Source organism: Pelobates fuscus, chromosome 3 (assembly GCF_036172605.1).
Source record: "Pelobates fuscus isolate aPelFus1 chromosome 3, aPelFus1.pri, whole genome shotgun sequence".
NCBI lineage: Eukaryota > Metazoa > Chordata > Amphibia > Anura > Pelobatidae > Pelobates > Pelobates fuscus.
In genome coordinates this window covers 271,952,728-271,965,809 of record NC_086319.1, presented here as the reverse complement: position 1 = coordinate 271,965,809, position 13,082 = coordinate 271,952,728, and the positions used below count along the sequence as shown (strand labels likewise).

Here is a 13,082-nt window from a genome sequence, read left to right as displayed (position 1 = left end):
ACAAAAAAATATTTTTACATATTCAATAATGGAGTAAATAATAAAATAAATTTAAAAAAATAATGGAAAAGCTCCCAATTATTACAATGACCATAGGGTTCCATGCCCACCAACCTGACCTGCAACACACATCATACCTCCCCCATAACAGCCCTGTGTGTGTGTCACAAATGTTTCTTCTTTTTTTAAGCATAACAGACTCAAGTAACAATGACAACAAAAAGCCAGCTTTAAAAAAACAAAACAATGGCAATGTCCTTTCAACTTAATACCACAGTGGCCGGCAAATGTAAGATGGGACAAGTTTCTTCACACTCAAAGAGGAGAATGTGTGTCACTTTCTACTGGGTGTCAAAAACCATAAGAGGGTTAAGGGAAACAAATCACTGAACCACTAAAACGATGTGGTCTCCAGTCTCCAAAGATTAGATTGCACTTTGCGATATAACAGGCAAGTAATGTAGATGGCTGCTGGTTAAAGGGACACTAGTCACCAGAACCACTGTAGCTTCATGTAGTGGTTCTGTGTCTATAGCCTCGTATTGCACCCTTAGCACTGTAAACACTTCCTTTCCACATAAAAGGCAGTGTTTACATAACAGGCTAGTTACATCTCAAGTGGCAGTCACTGAGGTGGCCACTAAAGCGCTTCCTATCTTAGAGCTGCACAGCTGTTCAGCATCTCCATGATCTACATAGAAGCACTGAATGTTCCCCACAGTGATGCATAGATTCAATGCGTTTCTTTGCAGAGATGCTGATTGGGCCAGAATGACTTTGCTGCCAATGGGCAACAGCCAGCCAATGCTTTCCTAGGGGAAAGCATTGGATTTTCTGAGATCATCAAGAATGATAATCTCAGCCTTGAAGGCAGGGCCAGCTGTGGCGAGATTGCTACAGCATAGGAAAAAAGGTAAGTAAGCTCAACTTTCCCCCCTAAGGGGGGGCCGGTGACCTAAAAAGTTTGCTTAATACTATAATATCAGGAGAAATGCTTGTCTTACCAAGTAATTTTTTCAAGGGAACCTGTAGTCCAAAAGTAACATTTGGGACTATAGGATCCCTCCCTTTCCACTCTCCTTTGTCCTCACCCTACGTGAAGCGAGTTCAATGATAATTACTCCTCCTCTGCAGCCTCCAGATCCACCTCTGGTGATGTCAGCATCCATATGCCGCTATCAGCAGCATTTGCTTCCCAGAACGAGTTTTACTCCATCAGTGCGGCGGTTCAAATTATCACTTTATTCAGACGACTTTAATAGTCCTTCATCGTTTAGAACCATATTTGGTCTATAAATTAAAACTAGAGAAAATATATAAGATGCTTGGACAAGCATACAGTCCATCTTCCATATCCAAATTTTATGTGCCATGGTGTGTGTGTGTGTGTGTATATATATATATATATATATACACACACACACACACACACACACACACACACTGAGGGTGAAAAATAGTTCTCTGCAATTGTGAAATACAACATATTGTTTATGCCAGTATTTAAAAATCAGCAGATTTGATTTATGTATACTTACACAAAAAGAAGTTTACTTACTGCTGCAGTAGGAAGTAAACAGATAATAGTAGAGACTTATGTTGCAGCCCACAGGATATACCAGAATAATATGTATTTTCCCAGAGTACATTGTACAGCTGACATCATTGCCAAGCACTGAATGAATCTCATTACTTTTCATTTAAGAATTTGCCCAGTAAATAGAGAGATAACAAACCTGCAAAATGTGGCCTAAAGTATTGCCGAAGCAAAATGCAATAAATAAACAAAACTCCAGATTTTTACAATGTCACTACTTTGGTATGGATTCTGCAAATCAGTAATCCAGTCATTATTAGGATGATGGTTAACATAGAATTACAGTGAATGATCGTTGGCAACGTTGTAGCCTAATGCACACTGGAGAAATATTACTTACGTGCATCCCTGCCGTAAGAATTAGTCATGTCATGCTACCAACGTAGTGAAATTAATAAGCAATGAACAGAAAAACAAATAATGAAAACATGGCTACACTTGCCCCACCAAAAAAATGAATTGAAAAAAAATTATAATTGGGTTACAGGTGTTTCACCGACCATGAACAGTTCACTGTGACAGAGCAACACAGAGATGATAATTTAATTAGGGCTTTGCTGTGTACATACAGAAGTTAAAAGACATAGCTCTCACAAGTGCAAAACAATGCACAGACAGACAAAGTGGCAACAGAAGATGGACTCTTGAGAAGAAGAGAGAGAAAGAAAAGACTGCCCCTCACCTTCTTTTGCTGTTTTCGGCCCTGTGTAGAATTCTTGATGTAATATTTTGTGAGGGAAAACTGCCTGGCACCTCTTATGTCCCTCCTACACTTGTTCTCTCAATAAGATGTGGTTTCCTTTTCCTCTGTTATACCACGTGGCACCAATCCTGTGAATACCCAGTGTCACACAGGCACTTGTGATATGAACTTAAAGTTACAAGTTTTAAATGCAATATCATCCTGACACACACGCACGCACGCACACCCACCCACCCACGAGACTAAAATGGAAGCCAAATCTATTTTGTCATCATGACAATCTACTTGTCCAGACAAAAATAAAAATAAAATATTTAATTAAAAAGATTGGGGTCCCTGCCAGGAGCCCTGGACATTGACAGGGCCATTTGCTAAATTCTGAATTTTCACAAAATAAGTCTGAAAGAAATTGACCTCTAACTCTGCTATAGTCTCAACAGGGCTGTTTTGCCCCAGTTTTGCCACTTGGATTTATATGGGGGGAAAAAAAAAGTGTATGCTAGCTGTAGGTCACGTGTGAGTGTGCTGGTTGTATGTAGTTGTGATACACACAGATTACCAGCAGCTGATGTTCTGCCTGTCCACGTCACGCTAAATCCTGGTAGCCCCAGTTATATGAGCTGCAGCCAGCCCAAGTTATGGTGTCCTGGTGCCCCCTTTTTTTTTTTAAGTCGTTTTGCCCGGCACCCAGAAATGTCCTGGGCGTCAAAAAATATAAATTCCACAATCCTGCAAACAGATCTGCCACAACATTAAAACCACCTGCCTAATATCATGTAGGTCCCCCTCGTGCTGCCAAAATAGCTCTGATGCATCAAGACATGGACTCCACAAGACGCCTAAACGTTTCCTGTGCTAGCTGACATTACCAGAAGATAATTTAAATCCTGCAAGTTGCTAGGTGAGGCTTCCATGGATCAAATGTGTTGTTCCAACACATCCCACAGATGCTCAATCGGATTCAGATCTGAGGAATTTGGAATCCAAGGCAACACACCCTGAACTCTTTAATATGTTCCTCAAACCATTCCTGAAGACATTTTGCAGTGTGCATTATCCTGCTGAAAGAGGCCACTGCCATCAGAGAACACCATTGCAATGAATGAGTATACGTGTCTGAAACAATCTCTCGGTAAGTGGTACGTGTCAATACCCAAATGAATGCCAGAACACAAGGTTTTCCAGCATAACTTTGCCCAGAGCATAACACTGCCTCCGCAGCCATGCCTTCTTCCCATAATCCATCATTCTGCCATCTATACCCAAGTAAACAAAACACATGCACTCGTCAATCCACCTGATCAAAAAAAAAAAAATACATGATTCTACAGACCAAGCTGCTTTCGGCGATAGACACGAGTCATCATTGGCACTCTGACCGGTCTGCGGTTACACAGCCCTACACGCAATAAACTGCAATGCATTGTGTATGTTCTGACACCCATCATTGCCAGCATTATGTTTTTCAGCAATTTGGGCTAGAGTACCTCTTGTGTGATTGCACCAGATAAACTAGGCTTCGCTCACCACATGCATCAATAAGCCTTGAATGCCCATGACCATGACACCAGTTCAACAGTTTTCCTTCCTTGCGCCGCTTTTGGTAGGTACTAACCACTGCATACTGGAATCACCCCACAAGACTACCTGTTGTGGAGATACTTTGACCCACTTGTCTAGCCTTCACTATTTGGTTCTTGTCAAAGTCACAATAGAAGCAAATTCCAGGACAATTATACAAGTAAACATATACCAAGGTGATGCTCTATTTCTCATGTTGTTCAGGCAGAAGAGTGGATACAAGTACAGGTTCAAAAGTGGAGATACCATCAGCCCCCTCTACATGGATGACATCAAGCTGTATGCCAACACTGACCAGGACAGTGACTCATGTATATTGTTAGGACTAGATGGGAGCAGATGTTAGCAAAAAGAGGAAATGTAACAGGGACTATAGAAATACCAGTAGGCCATATAGGAAACAGCTACAAGCAAAGCCAGATTAAGGTTGCCGGGGCCAGGACCCTAGGCCCGAGCTCCTGGCTCTGTTTCTATGAGTGGTGTGTGTCCGGTTTCACCAAGTGCGGTATGTGACGATGTATAAAGACTGAGTGTTGTGTGTGGAAGAGGCTGTATGGACCGAGTATCAGTGTGTGTGGTGGCTGAATTTTGCAAATACCAAAGAACGAAAGAATCTAAACTGGATATGCAGGGGTGTGGAATTAAAAATAAATAAAAATCTACTTGTCCAAGGGTGGTAATCCAATTTAGTTGTTGGTCTTGACAATCTACTTGCCCTGACACACAAAATAATTTCAGATTGGGGCCTCCACACAAATTATTAGCTATTCCCATGAGGTCATGTGGGGGAGCCTTCAATCTGCACCTCCAGCAGGTGCAGACCATAGTAAGCACTCCCTAATGAGCTAGCACTTATCAAGTAAAAGCACAGCTAGCGGGATACCCGGGCTGCGTTCTCACTCATTAATAAGCAATAGACCGTGAGTGAATGATCACTGGTCTGCACTTGCTGGACTTGTAAATTCCACACTCTTTGCTTTGGCCAAGTCTTACCAATGCCGCAAACCTTTGCCCACAGCTTGCTGGCTGCCATAAACTACATGTTCTGGACTTCAGGCGACATGAATGCCACACTGGTCTCAATCGTGACAGAAGCACTTGGGACTAGAAAGATACTATGCAGAACTCCCAAAATCCAAGGCCTCTGGTGGAGGATCTGCCAGTGACGAATACACAAAATACCAACTAGATGGATGAGAAAGTAATTTTTGTTTATTTATATAATAAACCAATACATCATATATCCATATTCACACACACACACCCCTTGAAGGCATGCTCAAACACATGTTTTTCTTAGCCATTTTGTTCTCTCCACTATGTGACTAACACACAGGCAATCGTTTTGCCATATAATCAGTATGTCACAAGTACTCAAACACATGACTGGAGCAGTGACCAACAAAACGGTCAGAAATGACATAATATACTGATGAACAGCCTCCAAAACACTCATATGATCTAGCAAATACTCCACTACACAAGTGACATTGAGGAGAGATTAACAAACATATTACTGGACTCCTAATATAAGGAAACCTACAACCACTAAATAAGTTAAAGGCAGACCGATTTTATTTCCTTCACCCAATCAGATATGAAAAAGTACTAAATAGATTAAAACTGGCTAACGATCATCCCATTGCCCCGGTAAAAATATTTAAAGTCAACAGATCATTTTATTATTTATTTTTATGTGTTTTACAACTTAAAGGCCGTAAACTTCGCACAAGAATAGAGGTAGCACACTTGAATAAATTAATGAAGTGTCCGTACCAAGTCACTGCAGAGGCTAGAACTCGCTCATGGTGCTCGGGAGACAGAACTGTTGCTGCCATTTACTCATTTGTATTTGCCTAAGTTTCCCGAATTCCAAGAAAGACACCAACTAAGAAAAAGAGAAACAGAGAGGGTTGAATACATCACTATGGCAGGACCACAGAAACACCTTTTGCTCTTTAAGTTTACAGGGAAAAGAGTTAAATGAGCAGCTGTCTAAGTGCATAGAGCCACACAAAGACTAGTCCGCCCTCACTGGAATTATGTGACACATATGGTGAATCATGGTTAAACCAGTAGTCAAGAGGACAGGGAAGAGAGAGGACGAATAGAGAAGATTAAGAAAATGCCTTTACACTCTGTTTCAGCTGGCTGTGGCAGTATAAATAGAGCAGCATTGTGGGCCTACTGCAAATACTGTCACAGCAGCGTTCATAGGTGCCAAACATGAAGACATTCAATAACTGAATGTCTTCAATTGGATGTGTCCCTTAGTTACTGTCAGACTGATGTTTATGAGCAGATATAAACCTGCAATGTTTACTTTTGAGAAAGAAACAGGATCAAGGCAACAAAATGGCTTCATGAGGATGAGCTGGTTTTGGCGTAAAGTCCTTTTAACCCTTTATTTTCCTGTATCTTATCTAATGCAATTGTGTTGCTCATAATGTCAGTGCAGTGATTTCCTCAGTCACTTGAGACACCATATATCAAAACAGAGGACTGTGCTGCCCATATACAGTAAAAAGGTCATATTTCTGTATAGCTGAGGAGAGAGGGCATGGAAAGGGAATATTTCAAGTGTATTGTGCTGCAGATAAAATGGGTTACATTTTTTGTTATTTATTTTAATCAGTAACTGAATTTACCCTTTAAAAAATTTTTTTTTTAAAAATACATTTTTATAAAATGGCTGGACCCCCCACCTAGACATACACACTCTCCTATACACAGATACAGACACACACACACAGAATGCACAAAGATACACACGCAATGTCCACAATACCAGGCGCATACACATCGCCACACAGGCATGCACATGCGCGAACACAGAAACAGTTAGGTGCACACAGACACTGGCATACACAAAACACATTCCGTTACACCAGAGCTCAACAAATTCCAGACGCCAGGTCGCCATGATTACTAGGAATTTTGTCAGCCTGTTCAGCGCCTGCAGAATAAGCACCCCCACGGTAGCGGGGTGAGGCAGAATGAAGGCGGGCAGGGAAGGAGCTGTAATCTTCCTTGTCTGCTCCCTCGCCTGCCCTGCTGTGATGCCGGGATATGACGTCAATCCATCCCCCGGCATCACTAAAGAGGCACGAGGGAGCAGAGCAAGAACAGCTTAAAAAATTCAGCAGCCACACTGGAGCTCCGGGAAAGGATTCACTCCAGCTGTCACAAAAGTAGGGAGGCTGGTTGGACTTAAATTAAAAAACAAATAATGTGTGTGTACAAATGTGTGTGTGAGTGTGTTTAGGTGACCGGCCCCCCTCCGATCGTATGGGAAAGGTGTTTTTACTCCCCTTTTATTCCACACCATGCAGGTCTCACCGTGGCAAGTCCTGCCTTGATAATCAAGATTGATTATTTCAGCCAATCCAATACATAGCACAAAGCACTGTGAGGCTATTGCTCACGTGCAGCAAAATGCACTGCGACAATCAGCATCTCCTTATAGATACATTAAATCAGGGTTTGACAAATATGCTTTGAATCTAGGAGCCAGCTAAAACAGTTAGCCAGATTTTTATTTTATTTTTTAAATTATACAAAGCTTTTTATTCAATGACAAAAATACAATTCTTAAAGGGACACTATAGTCACCAGGACCACTACAGCTTAACGTAGTGGTTCTGGTGTCTATAGCCTGTCCCGGCAGACTTTTCAATGTAAACACGGCCTTTTCATAGAAAAGGCAGTGTTTTCATTGCTTTCTAGAGACACCTCTAGTGACAGTCGCTAGAGGTGCTTCCTATGTCAGTGCTGCACAGTGTGCTGCACCTACATTCAGCGTCTCCATAGAGATGCATTGATTTAATGCATCTCTATAAGGAGTTGCTGATTGGTGCAGCGTGTTGCAGTCAGTCAATCCAATGGGAAATCATTGGATTGGCTGAGATCATCAAGATTTATTAATCTCTGCCATAGAGGTAGGGCCAGTCGAGGGGAGACCAGCACGGCGTTAAAAATAAATAAATAAAATACAAACCCCATTCCCTTGCGAATAGAAGGGGTCTGGACACACAAACAAACACACTCACACACACTCACCAAACAAGCAATCATGTGTAAATATTTTTTCTAATACCTGTGGGGTCTAGTGGGAGACAGGCTGGGGGATGGTGCAGGCGGGCGGCATGCTAGAAGATTGTGCTGGCGAGCGGCAAGTTGGGAGATTTTGTAGGAAGGCGGCTTGCTGCACGTATTGTTGCTGGTGTCGAGGGAGCTGTTAGGTCTCCGCTCTGCTCCCTCGCTTAGTTATGATGTCATATCCTGGCACCCGGTTTCATTGAGCGGCACGCGCAGGGAAGCAGATCAAGGACATCACAGCTCCCTCGCCGCCCTCCTCCATGACCACCCAGCAAAATCCCCCAGCTTGCCGCTGGTCGCCCGCCTACCTTAGAGTTAAGAGGCTCGCATATCCCAGTCACCAAGGCAAAATTCCTAGGCTCAATGGCGATCAGGATTTGTCGAGCCCTGCATTAAATCAATACATTTCTATGGGGAATATTCAGCGCCTCCATGCAGAGCATGGAAACGCTAAATGTAGGTTTATCTACTGCACTAAGAAGCACTTCTAGTGGCTGAGTGACAGCCACTAGAGAGGTCACTAGACAGCAATAAAAACCATTGTCTTTTCTCTGATCATGCGAGTGCTGTATGAGCGTCATGTGGGTGCAGTAGGTGATGCAGGTAAGATGATAGGGATTGGAGTGCAAGAGCCACAGTTTGGCTAGCTCCAAGAACTAGACAACACTTATTTCAACTACTAATACAACACATTAAAACATGGGGAGCTCGGCATATCCAATAAATTGTTTCTTCAATTTGCACACACATACAGTTTAGGGCCAGGCTACCAAAATAGTGGGGTGGGGAATAACACCCAGACACACTTTTTAACCCCTTTACTACCAAACAAGTTTTGATCGAAAAAATATTAGCCTAATATGTATTTGGTACAAGGGATGCATAGCAAGCATATAAACATACAATACCACAGCAGTCTTGTTTATAGATTGATCTGCAGACAAACTTGAAAATTTAGATGATAAAAATTTACACCATTTTTATTGGTCACCTTTTCGTTAATCCTTCATGAAATGTTTGGGAAATGAACAGCTTTAGATAGAATACAGTGTCCTTTACCTTTAAATATTTCACACAAGGTCTGAAAAGTTAGTATAAAAGCAAAAACACACAGTAGAAGTGACAACACAAAAATGGTCAATACCATGCGAACAGGTATTTATAAGGAATCTGAAGGAATTACTTGTCGCCCAGCTTACTAAAACTTGCAACAAAATGTAAAAAGAATGTCTCCATCTAAATATGTCCACATACAGTAGATGCGGCTAAAATAAATGTATTTAAAGCTGCTATAGCAATATTTATTAATCTCTGAACTGTTAAGGTAACGCACAAAGTGAAATGGTATAGTCTATTCGCTCCTCTACCGTTCCTGACTGTAAAAATAAAATGATCCATTGAAACTTTGCGAACGATTTTAAAGCTGGGGGTGAGTTTATGTTTTCAGCAACTTTACAGGCAATATATCAGTAACTAACTAGTTTTTCCTGGCAGAGTAATTCATTCCTTTACAGACTGGTAATCATAACTAAAGTATAAATGAGGAGGGGGCTTTATGGGCAAAGTTCTTTTTAACTGCAAAAAAACATGAAATCAAAAATTTTTATACTCGTTTTTTGTATTGAGGGGGCTAAACAAAAATACAAAAAAAAAAAAACTTGGAAGGTATGCAAGAGGGGGAGAGGGTAAAAAGGGGGAGGGGGGAGAGAGAGAGAGACACACACACACACACACACACACCAGAGCCTGCTCTGATCACTGACCAGACTGACTCTTCTCCCCTTTTTCAGATGTGTCTTCTAACTGCAAATGTGTAAATTTGCCAGGCATGCCCAATTAACTATTCCAGTATTCCTAGGGATAGGACACTAATTGGTTAGATCAGTATCTCACCCTTGAGTGGGTATGGAAAGAATAAAGAAGAAGCAGGTAAATATGGAAGAAGAAAAAAAAAAATCATCAAATCATAAGTCTGCAGAGTGAGGCAACTGTCTCATTTAAACCTAAAGCTTTTGAATGAGACAATTGTCTGAAAGTGATGCATGTCCCTTTAATAGAAATTGACACTTTGGCAGCCAAGCAAGTACATTGTCAGTTCACTACCAGACTACTTGATTTACAAGTGAAGTTGTCATTCACGCAACACAAGATCTTGGAATATAAATAACTTCACAAATTATACAATGGTACCAAATCACCAATAAATAATATCCTAAACACCCATAACTGGTCTATGGATAAACAATCCAACAAGAGCTATAACATAGTCAAATAAAAGCAGTCCCAAAAATAAAAAGCCCTGTTCATTCTCAATACATTTTTTTTTTTTTTTAAATGTAAATTTAATGCCATCAGAACAATTTAAGGATCCAGAACTACTGACTTACAAAATGTGCTCCACAGGTTAATGCATTTAAAAATTAATGAGCCAGGCATAAAATAATTATACTTTATTCAGATAGCATGGAAGAGATATGTTCATAAAATAAAATAAAAAAAACACATCAACCATCCCTAAATGCAGTATGATGGCCAAATACCCTATATTTGGTTGTTTCACGTTTTATATACAAGTCTGGGAATGGTTTCTAAAATGTTATACTCCCCTCCCCCACCCCACCCTTCCTAGCTGCAAATCCGCTATTAAGAGACCAATTTTAAAAAGTAACCTATTGGGCTGTTTGGGAATACAATGTACCAAAGATACATTTTATACACGGAATTAAAATTAATTAAAGGTGAATCAATCAGCCAAATGTGCAAAAACACAAAACCATGTTTAGTGAACAGGCCCTCAAAATTGTCACCAACAAGGAGACAGGTTTATCAAGGCAAACTGTTGCTATTTTCAACCCAAGTGCCAAATGCTGGGTGATGTTCTATGCAAAAACCGCTCCAACACCTCGTGCTACCCACAGCATGCATGGGGGGCAGCGCTATAAATCTCCCAGGCGCAATGCATCCTGGGGAAACTTGCTACATATTGAGAAAAAATGATTTTGAAACCAAAAGCGTTATTTTCAATGGATTTTCCTTTGTAAACGCGAAAATTATGTTAACTGAGGCACCACTGTATAACCCATCTCTTGGGATATAGATATATAATACAGGTGTATAATAACGTCAAATCTTATGCACAAAAAAGTAAGCTGAATATCAAATCATTTCTGCGACCAAAAACCCGAGAACAGTACTCCAAATGCCAGAATATAAGGTAAATAATAAAAGAGAATGGTGTAGCTGCAGTTTGAATATCATAAATATTTCATATGTAAATAAGCTGGACAAGGAAAAGAATGGGGAGTGCCTTTGTGCCATTTCAAGGAAAAGTAGTCAAACCGTATGGTTAAATGCTAGACTGGGACAAAGTATGGAAATCAAACCACACTCAGTCTTCCAACATAGTGTGTATAAAAAAAAAAAAAAAATTAAAAAAATGTTTATATATATATATATACCCCCCTCTTCTCATAAATTTAAGTATGGTTATTATTTTTGTTAAATTTTAACCAGAATTTTGGTAATAGCCCCGTTCTCTTGGATGCCCAATTGGCAACAACATAGATCCATAGCCCGTTCCCAACCTTTAAAACAACACTTCAGTGTTTAGTGATATATATCCACTACTATTAGATAATCATGCAGCAGTGATTTAGGCTATGTTCTGCAATCTGGCTAGTAACAATTCAAGGTTAAGGTAATATTTGTAGAATAGTACTAGGTTGCACTAAGTAGCTGCAATTACCTTATAATTTATATGTATATGTGTGCACTTTACAGATTGGTAATATGGTAGTATAGAACTTATCTGTTAGTTCTAGGCATTGTTGGAGTCACTTGGCGTTTGGGGACTTTTTTTAGCACTCACTGACACTGCACATACAGTAAGAGCACTTGACTCACGCTTGGTTACCCTCCAGCCGTCCTAGTCTTACAGTGGGTATCTAGATTCTCAGATTTTTTTTTTTTTTTTTTTTTTTTTTAAATTCTTTATTTTTGTCGTGCACATTAAAGGTAACATCCAACATGTTTCTCCGCTGTGCCCCAACAGCTGCAGCGGGATTTGAACAACATATAGCATTTGTCATCAGTCATTACGATAATTGTTTTGCACTTTTTAATTGGTTGATTGTGTATGTTGTGGTGTAACTGGGATGGTTTATAGGTCTCAGATTTTACATTATGTACGAAATCCTCTGTTTTGTTATGTTTTTAAATTCATGGGTTTCTTATTATATTATCGATTTGTCACTACAGGCACTCAATTTAAAGCTCACTTGATCCCCCCCAGAGCTGGTTTTAAGCTCGCGGCAAAATAAAGACCCACGGAGGATTTGTTGATTACGTTGCTTAGCAACGACGCACAGTACACGCGTCATCACTTTCAATCACGTGGTTACACGAGCGCACTTCCGGGTTTCGGATAGCCGGGCGGGAACTTGTCTCTACACACCGGTTAGGTAAGTTCACCTTATTCACTCTTCTATATATTTATGGTTATTTCACGGTTAGTTTGATCTTGAAAAAGACCCTTTAGGGGTCGAAACGTCGATTGATTTGACTACACATGTAAAGCACAGCAAAGAATAAAATACCTTTTGGATGAAGACCTGTGAGTGCACCTTTCTTCTATTTAAGAGAAATAAATATATACCTATATCATCTATACCTATATCATCTATACCTATATCATCTATACCTATATCATCTATACCTATATCATCTATACCTATATCATCTATACCTATATCATCTATACCTATATCATCTATACCTATATCATCTATACCTATATCATCTATACCTATATCATCTATACCTATATCATCTATACCTATATCTAAATATAAAATCAATGCCAGACATGAAGCTGAACATAGGCCAAACTTTAATACACACACAGAAAATTCCAGTACATCAGTATACAACTATATTGTATCACAGAATACACAATAACACACTAAGCTTGCAAAGACAGAGCCTTCAAACCTCCAGGATCACTGGATATCCTCATGTGCATGTCATATTCCACATCGGCTTCTTTGTATCCCAGGCCACTGAAAGTGCTCAAGCTTAGAACTGAAAAAAGAATCAGGTGCTGAT

The 13,082-nt window shown here is 40.2% G+C and overlaps 1 protein-coding gene across 3 annotated transcripts in view; it reads right to left on the bottom strand.

Moving 5' to 3' along the window:
- ZMIZ2 (zinc finger MIZ-type containing 2) overlaps window positions 1–13,082 on the bottom strand; it is a 59,627-nt gene that overhangs the window by 38,190 nt on the left and 8,355 nt on the right. The window contains exon 1 of one of the 3 annotated variants that reach the window (XM_063448548.1): window positions 2,280–2,320. The exons of the other annotated variants lie outside the window; for them this stretch is intronic. The gene's annotated coding sequence lies outside the window, so the exon portion shown is untranslated. Of the gene's footprint in view, window positions 1–2,279; window positions 2,321–13,082 lie in introns of those variants that run through there. 3 annotated transcript variants of the gene reach the window in all.